Source organism: Xenopus laevis, chromosome 6L (assembly GCF_017654675.1).
Source record: "Xenopus laevis strain J_2021 chromosome 6L, Xenopus_laevis_v10.1, whole genome shotgun sequence".
In the NCBI taxonomy this organism is placed as follows: domain Eukaryota; kingdom Metazoa; phylum Chordata; class Amphibia; order Anura; family Pipidae; genus Xenopus; species Xenopus laevis.
Window position 1 is genome coordinate 158,578,330 of NC_054381.1, and position 11,251 is coordinate 158,589,580.

General features: G+C 43.6%; 1 protein-coding gene across 4 annotated transcripts in view; it reads right to left on the reverse strand.

The window, feature by feature from the left end:
* The window catches only part of ptp4a3.L (protein tyrosine phosphatase type IVA, member 3 L homeolog), a 60,577-nt gene that overhangs the window by 17,009 nt on the left and 32,317 nt on the right, over positions 1-11,251 (reverse strand). Inside the window, exon 1 of one of the 4 annotated variants that reach the window (XM_041565419.1) lies at positions 3,193-3,326. The gene's annotated coding sequence lies outside the window, so the exon portion shown is untranslated. 4 annotated transcript variants of the gene reach the window in all.

An 11,251-nucleotide genomic window follows, 5' to 3' on the forward strand; every position in this document is an offset into this window, starting at 1 on the left:
ACTATCAGGGACAGCATAGAGCAAGCAATGGTTTCTATGGGGATGGGGGAAACAAAGCTCCTTCCTATCATTAAATAAAAAAGCACAGAAATAAATTAGATTTTGCAATTAATAAAGAGAAAATGAACAAGAACTGAGAGATAGCTTCTCCCCTTAGAAGTAAAACATATCTGGGCCCCAATAAATAAAGCTGCTTATTATCACTCACATGAAGGCAGTTGAAGCTGTAAATGGCAAGTCAGAGAAGGAATGAATATATTAATGGGCAACAATGGGAGGGAGCCAGCAAGGTTAAGTGACGGGGTGAAGGAATATGGCACATGCCCGATTCCCCGGCTATTTATAGAGGGACTGATACAATGGCACGAGGTGCTAGGAAGTCCCATTATTCACTATTACACAACTTGTTTCCAAACACACAGGGTCATCGTCCCAACAAAATACTATGTTCTGCTGTTTGTTTTGGGTCAGCTGCACTTTTAAATTGGTCTTCATTATATATATATTTTTTTATATAGTTTTTATAGTGACTCTTCTTCTGACTCTTTCCAACCCTTTGAACCGGGCGAAGGCAACCCTTGGAACCTTCTGGGAACCGGGCGAAGGCAACCCCTGGGAACCGGGCGAAGGCAACCTGGAACCAGCATTTTCACATTGATTAACTAAAACCCACACTGGATTCACTCTATGAATTTATGGCATCCACTTCACTCGTGCTGCTGCTTTTTATATATCAACAGCCTAAAAATAAGTAGGATTTTAAATGAAAGGCATCCAAAGTAGTTGCTTTTCGGCCCTGGACTGACTCCTGAAGAATGACGGCCTGTTTTAGGTTCCGACAGGCCAGACATATGTTTAGCATCTGACCGTCACAGGACTGAACACGGAAAGGTTACTGCCGAGCAACACAGTCTTGTTTAGGTATTTTCCAATGGTAACAAGGCCAAACCCCACAAAATGTTATTACTAGTACAGACCAATGACAAGACCTCCCTCTCTAACTTGCCAACATTGTGGCCTTTATACACAAAAACACAATGACCTCTGACTGACACTCTTTTACATAACCGGGCTGAACACACACGTGTCATTTTATCATCTGGTTATCGGCCAAAACTATGGTCTCCCCAGTTGGGTCTGATCAGGGACCACGGAGGTGCCATCTGCAATAAATGCCACAACACGAGGAGCACTCTGGGCTGTAGGTCGACGACCAATTGAAAAGTTGCTTAGAATTAGCCTATAGCATACTAAAAGTTAACTTTTACTAAGGTGAACCACCCCTTTAAGGGGTGAATGATGAAAAGTCGAATTTTAGAGTTTTATATACCTTGAATGAACTCGATTCATTTCAAATTTAAAAAACAAAAACAGCGAGTTTGGGGTATTTTTGTATTATAGCTATTTCCAGGGTCTGGGTAAAATAAATATCGAAAAATTCTAGTTTTTTTTTTTAACCCCAAAATGTGAATTGACCAAAAAAAATAATTCCAAAATTAAAATTTTCGTTGAAAACCCAATTCTGACCTTAATATATCTGCCCCTAAATGTACAGCTTCACAGCGGGGCCATATTTTGTAGATAAGCCAGTAGAGAATAAGCCCCATCTGACATTGCCCTAAAGTTTAAAGATCTCCAAGAAAAAAAGCATGTGCTTAAAATCCGAGCTTTGTTACCAGTTTGTATCTCAACAATACTAATTCTTTGCACCCATTAAAGACTCTTGCGCATGGGCAGTTATTTAATGCGTTAAAAAAAGCATGCTAAACCCATAACAATGAATATATTGCATTTATGTTTTTTTAGGCACATAATTGGGTATTTGTCAGTGACGCACAAAATGGAATAAAAAAATGCAGTTTACGCGAGATTGGAATTCCCATAATCTCATAATTAGCAAAATTGTTTAAGTGCATTCAAACAATCTAAAATACATGACTAATGCATATGAACATGCCAGTCTGGCTTCGCCCAATGCCTAGAGGAGGGCAGTGATTTAGGGGAGCATGTCAACAGTTTAAGACAATATCTATGAAAATACACACGCCTTGCACTTGTTTTAGTAAAATAAAAATGCTACATGAAGTATACATGCTCCTCGAACAGTCACAATTAATTACATAACAAATAAGTTAGAAACACTCTGCTACAGTCTCAGGGGTACCCAGGGCACAAATAAACACTCACCCCAAATCTCCCCCTAACTGACCTTCAGACTGGGCCCCCTTAGCTCATAACAAGTTTACAGATATATAGAAACATTGGGGTGTCACCCTGCTATAGTTCTAGGGTTACCCAGGGCACAAATAAGCAGTCATCCCAAATCTCCCCCTAACTGACCTTCAGACTGGGCCCCCTTAGCCCATAAATAGATTACAGATATATAATAATGTTGGAGTAATGGTCACTATGCTATAATTTCATGGATACCCAGGGCACAAATAAACAATTGCCTGAACAGGTTATTAGGCTGAGCTCACAATGCTCCGAGCTGCACCTCCCCGACAGTCTCACAGAATAAAAGACTGACCTCTACAAAAGCTCTGAGTCCCAGTTTCTTACAATCGGATCCCTATCGCCACATACATATAATAGGGTTAATTTAATCAGAGCCAAATTAACCCCTTGGCATGTATCTGGGGCGTAGGAGGAAACAAACAGAACCCAGGTTGGAATCAAACTCCCACCACTGAACCAATGAGCTACCAATATCACCCATATACTCTGCCTCTCTATGTAACGAGTTCCTCTATTGCTAATGAGGTTTAAAGTAGAACCAAACCCTTAATTATAAAAAAAACCCTACCTCCCTACCCTAAAAAGACCCCCCTCCCTGGTTCCCCCCCCCCCAGCATAGCCGTTACCTTCGGTAAATGCCCCCAACTCTTTACTTACCTCTCTTTGCACATTCAGTGCAGCGGAGCTCACGGGCGCCATCTTCATTGGTCTTCTTCGGTCAGTAAGCGCTGTATCGGCGCATGCACAGTCTTGCGGTTTTTGACAACTGTGCATGAGCCAAAATTTACGGTACTTGCCGAAGGGCCGGAAGAAGACCTAAAGATTACTGAAGAGTCGGAAGATGGCTCCTGTGAGCTCCGCTGTAGGGGTTTGGTTCTCCTTTAAAGGATGTGATTGAAAGAATGATACAAGAAAGGACAGACAGAGATCAATTTCCCCATCACCCTCACTCACCTTCCCACGTCCAGCTTATTAGCCAAGAGGAGCACCAAGCAAACGGCAGTGGATTCCTGACCCCAATAAATCCCTCCGCTCAGAACTAGTCACTGCTGCTTTCTGGTAGCACATGATACAGGCAACACAGGCTGCTAATGGCACAAACAAGGCACTAGTAATACTCTTAGGGAAACTAAGCCGCACACAAATAAGATTTGCTTCCTCCTCCTTCCCGGAGGCTCATCCAGGTTTCCAGGCCGGGCGGCTGTGAGATTTTAGCAACAGGCATTGACAGTAAGCGCATTCATACAGCCGGTATGCACGAGAGTAAGAGAGGAATGGCAACTATTTGTATTGTGTTTGGAAACTTCCCTAGAATGAAATAAGGAAGGGAATTTCCTACTGAACACAGGCGAAAATAAATATATTCACTAACGTTATCAGTTAACCCAGATGTAGAGCAGCAAACTGCACTGGCGGAGACAGCAGGACGTTTCAAGGGAGGGTCCGACAAATGTGATTTCAGGGAATACAGAGTAAAGGTGGCCACAGACGCACTGATAAAATCGTACAAAACAAATTTTGGTACGATATCCGGCTGCGTATGGAGAGAGACGAGCTGACTGATTTGGATATGAGTCGGCTCGTCGATCAGGCTAGTCGAAAAATTTTGATTGGTTGCCTTTGAAGGCACCTGAACATCGGCCAGAATTGATACACGTAGAATTCTATTGTTTCTACCTGTATATCTGATGATTCTGTTCTACACGTGTGTATTGAAATGAACCATCTTTTCCAGGAAAGGTCATATTTGTAACGTCTAAGCCCACCTTAAAAGAAACAACGTAGCAGCTCACAAGCAGCCAATACTGAGTTTCCCACAATGCCTTGCATGCTGCTCCCCCAGGTCTCTTAATCAGCCGGCTTCTGCTACATTGTTATAATGAGAAGAGACCGATAACACAAAGGGACAGGAAGCAATTGTATTTAAATATAACTATAAAACCAATAAGAATGCACAGTGAATGCATAGTGGAAAATGCTTAAAACGATAATTAATTGGGCAGGGGTTTGCAGCCCCCTTAAAGGACAAGGAAAGTTAAACTAAAGAAGTAGGTAGAAATGTTGTACATGATGTTTTGTGCTTCTGTACCAGCCCAAGGCAACCACAGCCCTTTAGCAGTAAAGATCTGTGTCTCCAAAGATGCCCCAGTAGCTCCCCATCTTCTTTTCTGCTGATTCACTGCACATGCTCTGTGCTGCTGTCACTTCCTGAGCTTAGGGAGCCACTCACAATATACAGTACACATAGAATAGAAATGTCACAATATAAGGCTGATTAGTAATTAATACAGATAATTACTACATGGCAGCACAGAAACCAGTGCAATTAGCATCAGAATGTAATAATCAGCAAACCTGTAGCATCAGCTTATATTACAGCCAGGGAAGCTCATTTTCTGCTGGATAATTAGTGACGAGCCCTAAGCTTAGCTTCTCAACAGCCAATCAGAGCCCACTGAGCATGCGAGTGTCACAGACACTTTCCAAGATGGTGACCCCCTGTGACAAGTTTGAAGTCCTGGATCATTGCTGCTATTGACAAGCTGAAACTTTAGCCTCGTGCAAGTTCACTATATAAAATGTGCCATTTTTAGCCACATTCGTTTTTAGGGTTTAGTTCTCCTTTAAGATGTATAATATATACATATATAATATGTAACAATGTATCATACATGACCATTGCCCTAAATACGGACATACAGTATATCCATTAGGTCAGAGGGTCAGGTAGTTTTCCAGTGTGGGTGAGCTAGTTAGGAATAGGCGCAGGGCTCGGCTAGTGACCTTCAGCAGCTGCACCTATGGAATGAACTGAGACGCACCTCAGGCAGGTGTGAAATACTCCCGGGTACCTAAGCTGAAGTACAGGTATTTAGGAGTACTGTCAGCACAATAATAGTAACAGAAGCATCTTGAATTTGTGCTGGGGCAAGCAAACATGTAGATGGCTAGGAGGAGCATTTTAGTGGGATGGAAGACCCAGGATGAGGCAGGGGGCAATCTAATAGGATGCAGCACCCAGGGTCGGACTAGAGGGCCCAGGGCTGCTGTCCCAGAGCCCCCCTTGCTAAACAGGAGTGCCGGCACGCTGTACTGTGTGCGCATGCATTCACAATGTTTTTGCTGCGACCGCCCAACGAAGGAAGGTTGCGGCACAAAAAACTTCTGAATTTTAGATCTGGGCAGGCAGGGCCGCCAAGGTTTTTTCCCGGGGTCCCGGCGACCCAGTCCGACCCTGGCAGCACCCATAATGCGGAGGGGTGGGGATGTTGCAATCTAATAGAATGCAGCACCCGTATTGTGGAGGGGGGAGGTGTGCAATCTAATAGGCTGAAGCAACCAAAATGATGGAGCTAAACAAATTCAGTTTTGCCCCAGGCCCCCCACTATTACAGTTCTCTGCACACTAAAGGCAGGTAAAAAAAACTGCAAGTTTTAAAGCAATGAAAATATCATGTACTGTTGCCCTGCACTGGTAAAACTGACGTGTTTGCACTACTATAGTTTATATAAAGAAGCTGCTGTGTAGCCATGGGGGCAGCCATTCAAGCACAGGACACACAGTAGATAACAGATAAGTACTACTGTAGTTTATATAAACAAGCTGCTGTGTAGCAATGGCAGAAATTGAAAACATGTTTTTTTCCAAAACACCAGTTAATAGTGCTGCTCCAGCAGAATTCTGCACTGAAATCTATTTCTCAAAAGACTATTTGGTGCTATTGAGTGCTGTTCTTAGATCTACCAGGCAGCTGTTATCTTGTGTTAGGGAGCTGTTATCTGGTTACCTTCCCATTGTTCTTTTGTTTGGCTGCTGGGGGGGGGGGGGTGAGGGGGTGATATCACTCCAACTTGCAGTACAGCAGTAAAGAGTGACTGAAGTTTATCAGAGCACAAGTCACATGACTGGGGGCAGCTGGCAAAATTGACAATATGTCTAGCCCCATGTCAGATTACAAAATTGAATATAAAAAAAATCTGTTTGCTCTTTTGAAAAATAGATTTCAGTGCAGAATTCTGCTGGAGCAGCACTATTAACTGATGCGTTTTAAAAAAATTTGTTTTCCATGACAGTATCCCTTTTAAAACACAAATTTTTTGACGTTACTGTTCCTTTAAGTAACCACAACAGGGACTACAGACCAAAGCAAAACTGATGTCTGACATGCACAAGCAATTTCATATTTTACAGAGCTCAGCACCAGCACCCACATCCACAAGAGGGGTGCCCTCCAACAACCAAAGGGATTTTTTTTGCCTAAACCCAAGCACTTTCCACTTATTCCACTGGTAAAAGAGTAAGAACATTAAACTTGAAAACTACCAAAAGGTCTGGGCCAGAACTGGCAACCTTAAGGGGCCGCCTACAACCCCAAATTCTCTAACCCCTAAGCACAGAGAAGATTTAACAAGACATATTCAGTTCTACCACATCTGTGGGTGCCCAACAGCATCGCTAGCCCTGCATCTTACAAGCACCCTGGATGCACAGCCAAGAGTTAACTGTGCCAAGAGGCCACCGCTAAATCTTATCCCACGGCACATGGTTTCGACAGCACCCCGGTTGCTATGGCACCAGTAACCATGTTTTGGTTTATTAAAGTTTGCGTGCTTGTTGTTGTCTCTCCAAAAGTACAAGCCAATTAGTTGGCATCAAGTTTCAGAGCTGGAGAGAAGAAGAATTAATCACGAGTGGTGTAAACAACAAAAACAACAAGGCAGCACTTCAGGCCTCACCTCCCAACCTGCAGCACAGCTACTGCACCAGGGCACCCACAGTTACTGCACCTGAGCACCCATCCCTACTGCACCCGGGCACCCACAGTTAATGCACCCGGGCACCCATCCCTACTGCACCCGGGTACCCACAGTTACTGCACCTGAGCACCCATCCCTACTGCACCCGGGCACCCACAGTTACTGCACCTGAGCACCCATCCCGACTGCACCCGGGCACCCACAGTTACTGCACCTGAGCACCCATCCCTACTGCACCCGGGCACCCACAGTTAATGCACCCGGGCACCCATCCCTACTGCACCCGGGCACCCACAGTTAATGCACCCGGGCACCCGATACTGCAACCACCGCTACTGCACCTGGATACCCTAAACAATATACAGTAGAACCCTCATTGGAAAACGTTTTTTTCAAAATGTATCAGTTAATAGTGCTGCTCCAGCAGAATTCTGCACTGAAATCCATTTCTCAAAAGAGCAAACAGATTTTTTTATATTCAATTTTGAAATCTGACATGGGGCTAGACATAGTCAATTTCCCAGCTGCCCTAGGTCATGCTTTCTGGCAGGCTGCTGTTTTTCCTTCTCAATGTAACTGAATGTGTCTCAGTGAGACATGGGTTTTTACTATTGAGTGCTGTTCTTAGATCTACCAGGCAGCTGTTATCTTGTGTTAGGGAGCTGATATCTGGTTACCTTCCCATTGTTCTTTTGTTTGGCTGCTGGGGGGGGGGGAAGGGAGGGGGGTGATATCACTCCAACTTGCAGTACAGCAGTAAAGAGTGATTGAAGTTTATCAGAGCACAAGTCACATGACCAGGGGCAGCTGGGAAATTGACAATATGTCTAGCCCCATGTCAGATTTCAAAATTGAATATAAAAAAAAATCTGTTTGCTCTTTTGAGAAATGGATGTCTGTGCAGAATTCTGCTGGAGCAGCACTATTAACCGATTTGTTTTAAAAAAAACATTTTTCCCCATAACATTATCCCTTTAAGTTTACGTAAAATCCAGGAAAATGTATTATGCATAATATATAGGTGGGACCACAAAACAGCAATGTAATATGGGGGAAAACAAAATCAGGGGATGTAAACAAAATACAACAAAGCATTCTGACCGAGTTATTCCATGTAACCGGCAGTGGGTTGGGCGCAACAGAAGTTGCTTTTAGACTGAATTAGGGCTCTTACACACGGGCGTTTTTACCTGTGCTCCGCTTTCTTCCGTTCAGCCGCAGGGGAGCGCAGGATAAGACGCACTCTATTGTCAAGGGGGCTGTACTCACACAGACGCATGTATGCGCCGAACGGAGGGGGAAATGCAACATGCTGCGTCCCACCTGCGTTTGGAGCTTACATGCGTCTGTGTGAGTACAGCCCCCGTGACAACTGAGTGCGTCTAATCCTGCGCCCCCTGCGTCTGAACGGAACAAAGCGCAACGCAGGAAACGGGCGCAGGAAAAACTGCCCGTGTGTAAGAACTCTAAGTAAAATTAGGCGAATCCTCTGGCTAAATACACCTGAAAGATAGAAAAATAAATAAATAAATAAATAAATAAATAAATATCTCTAAATCTGCTTTTAAACTTCTAGTTTTGATGAAAACGTAACCGGTGGTGCTTGTGGTTAGGGCCAATATAAGGACAGTGCCCCCCTTTTCAACATGACCTGAACAAACAGGGCTTGTGCTGAACAGACATTTTGCCTATTATTTTATTTTCGAATTATCGATGGTTTCTATTATTACCAGCACCAAACAAGAATATGAAGCAAGTTTCATTTTAGCACTATGTGAATTCTGGCCCCAAAGAACTTCAGAGGAGTTGATGGAACTAATTATTAGTGCACCGAGAAGCCCCTAATAATGAGCCTCAAAGGCTGCTGGGAGACATTGGTTAGGTGAAATGTAGACGGGCAACTCTGAACTAATAGCCCAGTTTATAAATGAAGGGGGTAGTAATCCTAGCTCTCACCTTTCACCTATGTAAAAATACAGATTGATTAAAAAATAGGACGAGAATAGTCATGATGTCGTTTTAAAATGCAGTCCTATTAAATGCGCTCAAGGGGTTTTTAGGGTAGGGACAAACTGGGCGATTCGGAAAACGAATCGCCGAGTGTGATTAGCGCAGGCGATTTTTCATTTTAGCCAGGCGCAGAGAGAGGGGAAGCATTCGGGGAAGATTGGTCGTGGAAAGTCGCGGCGATTAGTCGCCAGGCGACTAAATCTCCACAAATCGCCCAGTGTGTCCCAGCCCTTAAGTGTATACTGCTCCTTTAGGATTCCGCTTCATTTACTATCTGTTCACAACCTTAATTACAAACTCCTGCAAACTTCATTTAGTATCAATCTAATTACAAGAAGCCAGCAGGGGACATGGCCAGTTGGAACACGCTCAGTAACTGAATATCCCATGGTACAACTGAAGCAGGAACAGCCCATAAGTTTGCTCATAGTCTGTACAAAGAGATCCCATAAAACTATGGCAGCATAGGTATTCCCTGTACTAAGCACAATTCAGCAGGAACAGTCCCTAAGTTTGCTCATAGTCTGTACAGAGATCCCATAAAACTATGGCAGCATAGGTATTTCCCTGTACTAAGCACAATTCAGCAGGAACAGCCCCTAAGTTTGCTCATATGCTGACATAGTTTTACGGGATCTCTCTGTACAGACTGAGCAAACTTGGGGGTTGTTCCTGCTGAATTGTGCTTAGTACAGGGAATACCTATGCTGCCATAGTTTTATGGTTTCTCTCTGTACAGACTATGAGCAAACTTAGGGGACTGTTCCTGCTGAATTGTGCTTAGTACAGGGGAATAGCTATGCTGCCATAGTTTTATGGTTTCTCTATGTACAGACTATGAGCAAACTTAGGGGACTGTTCCTGCTGAATTGTGCTTAGTGCACGGGAATACCTATGCTGCCATAGTTTTATTGGATCTCTCTGTACAGACTAAGTATTCCCCTGTACTAAGCACAATTCAGCAGGAACAGTCACCTAAGTTTGCTCATAGTCTGGACATAGGGTTGCCGGTAAAACACCTGCCAAGTCCCGGGCCGGTATTACAAATTTACCGGCAATGCAGTTGCCGGTAATTTGTAATATCCTTTAAAAAAAGCCCTCAGCCTGCCCCCATTTGCGCAGAACTTACCTTTTTTTTTTTTTTTAGAGTTCTTTACATCGCCGCGATGTTGACCGCCTCCTTTTTTTACCCGCCCCCCACCGGACGGTTATTTTTTTCACTAAAAGGTGGCAACCCTATCTGTACAGAGAGATCCCATAAAACTATGGCAGCATAGGTATTCCCCTGTACTAAGCACAATTCAGCAGGAACAGTCCCTAAGTTTGCTCATAGTCTGTACAGAGAGATCCCATAAAACTATGGCAGCATAGGTATTCCCCTATACTAAGCACAATTCAGCAGGAACAGCCCCTAAATTTGCCCATAGTCTGTACAGAGAGATCCCATAAAACTATGGCAGCATAGGTATTCCCTGTACTAAGCACAATTCAGCAGGAACAGCCCCTAAGTTTGCTCATAGTCTGTACAGAGAGATCCCATAAAACTATGGCAGCATAGGTATTCCCCTGTACTAAGCACAATTCAGCAGGAACAGTCCCTAAGTTTGCTCATAGTCTGTACAGAGAGATCCCATAAAACTATGGCAGCATAGGTATTCCCCATTGTACCCTGGGCAGGCTCAAGCTATTCCAATAGAACCCCCTACTTATACACAGGGCTTATTTCTCCTTTAGGCTCATGAAGAGACGAGCAGTATTCAATTTTTACATCCCTTTTAAATTTAGTGAAGAATATTGAGTAAATGTCTGGCTGATATCAGGGAAAGATAAGAGTACTTTCTGGGAATAGAATAAAAGGGACACACTGTTTATTTGCTACTGACCTGTCAGTCTATCCTTGAACCTGTATTCTGCTTCCCACGCTGTCAGATAAATCAGATCTAAGACTGAAATATTGACATTCACAGCCCTGACTGATTAGGGTCCCTTTCATATAGGTCATCTACCTGCTATCTGCTCTCCCACCTACTTTACACAGTGTAGCAATGCCAAAGAATGTGAGTGGGAGAAGTAGAGCAATGGTCAGGTAGGATCAGACATTTCATTTTAGCATCACAAATCACTGTTTGAATGAACACTATAAATTGATAGACTATGCTTAGTACAGGGGATACCTATGCTGTCAGTTTTATGGGATCTCTCTGTACAGACTATGAGCAAATTTAGGGGCTGTTCCTGCTGAATT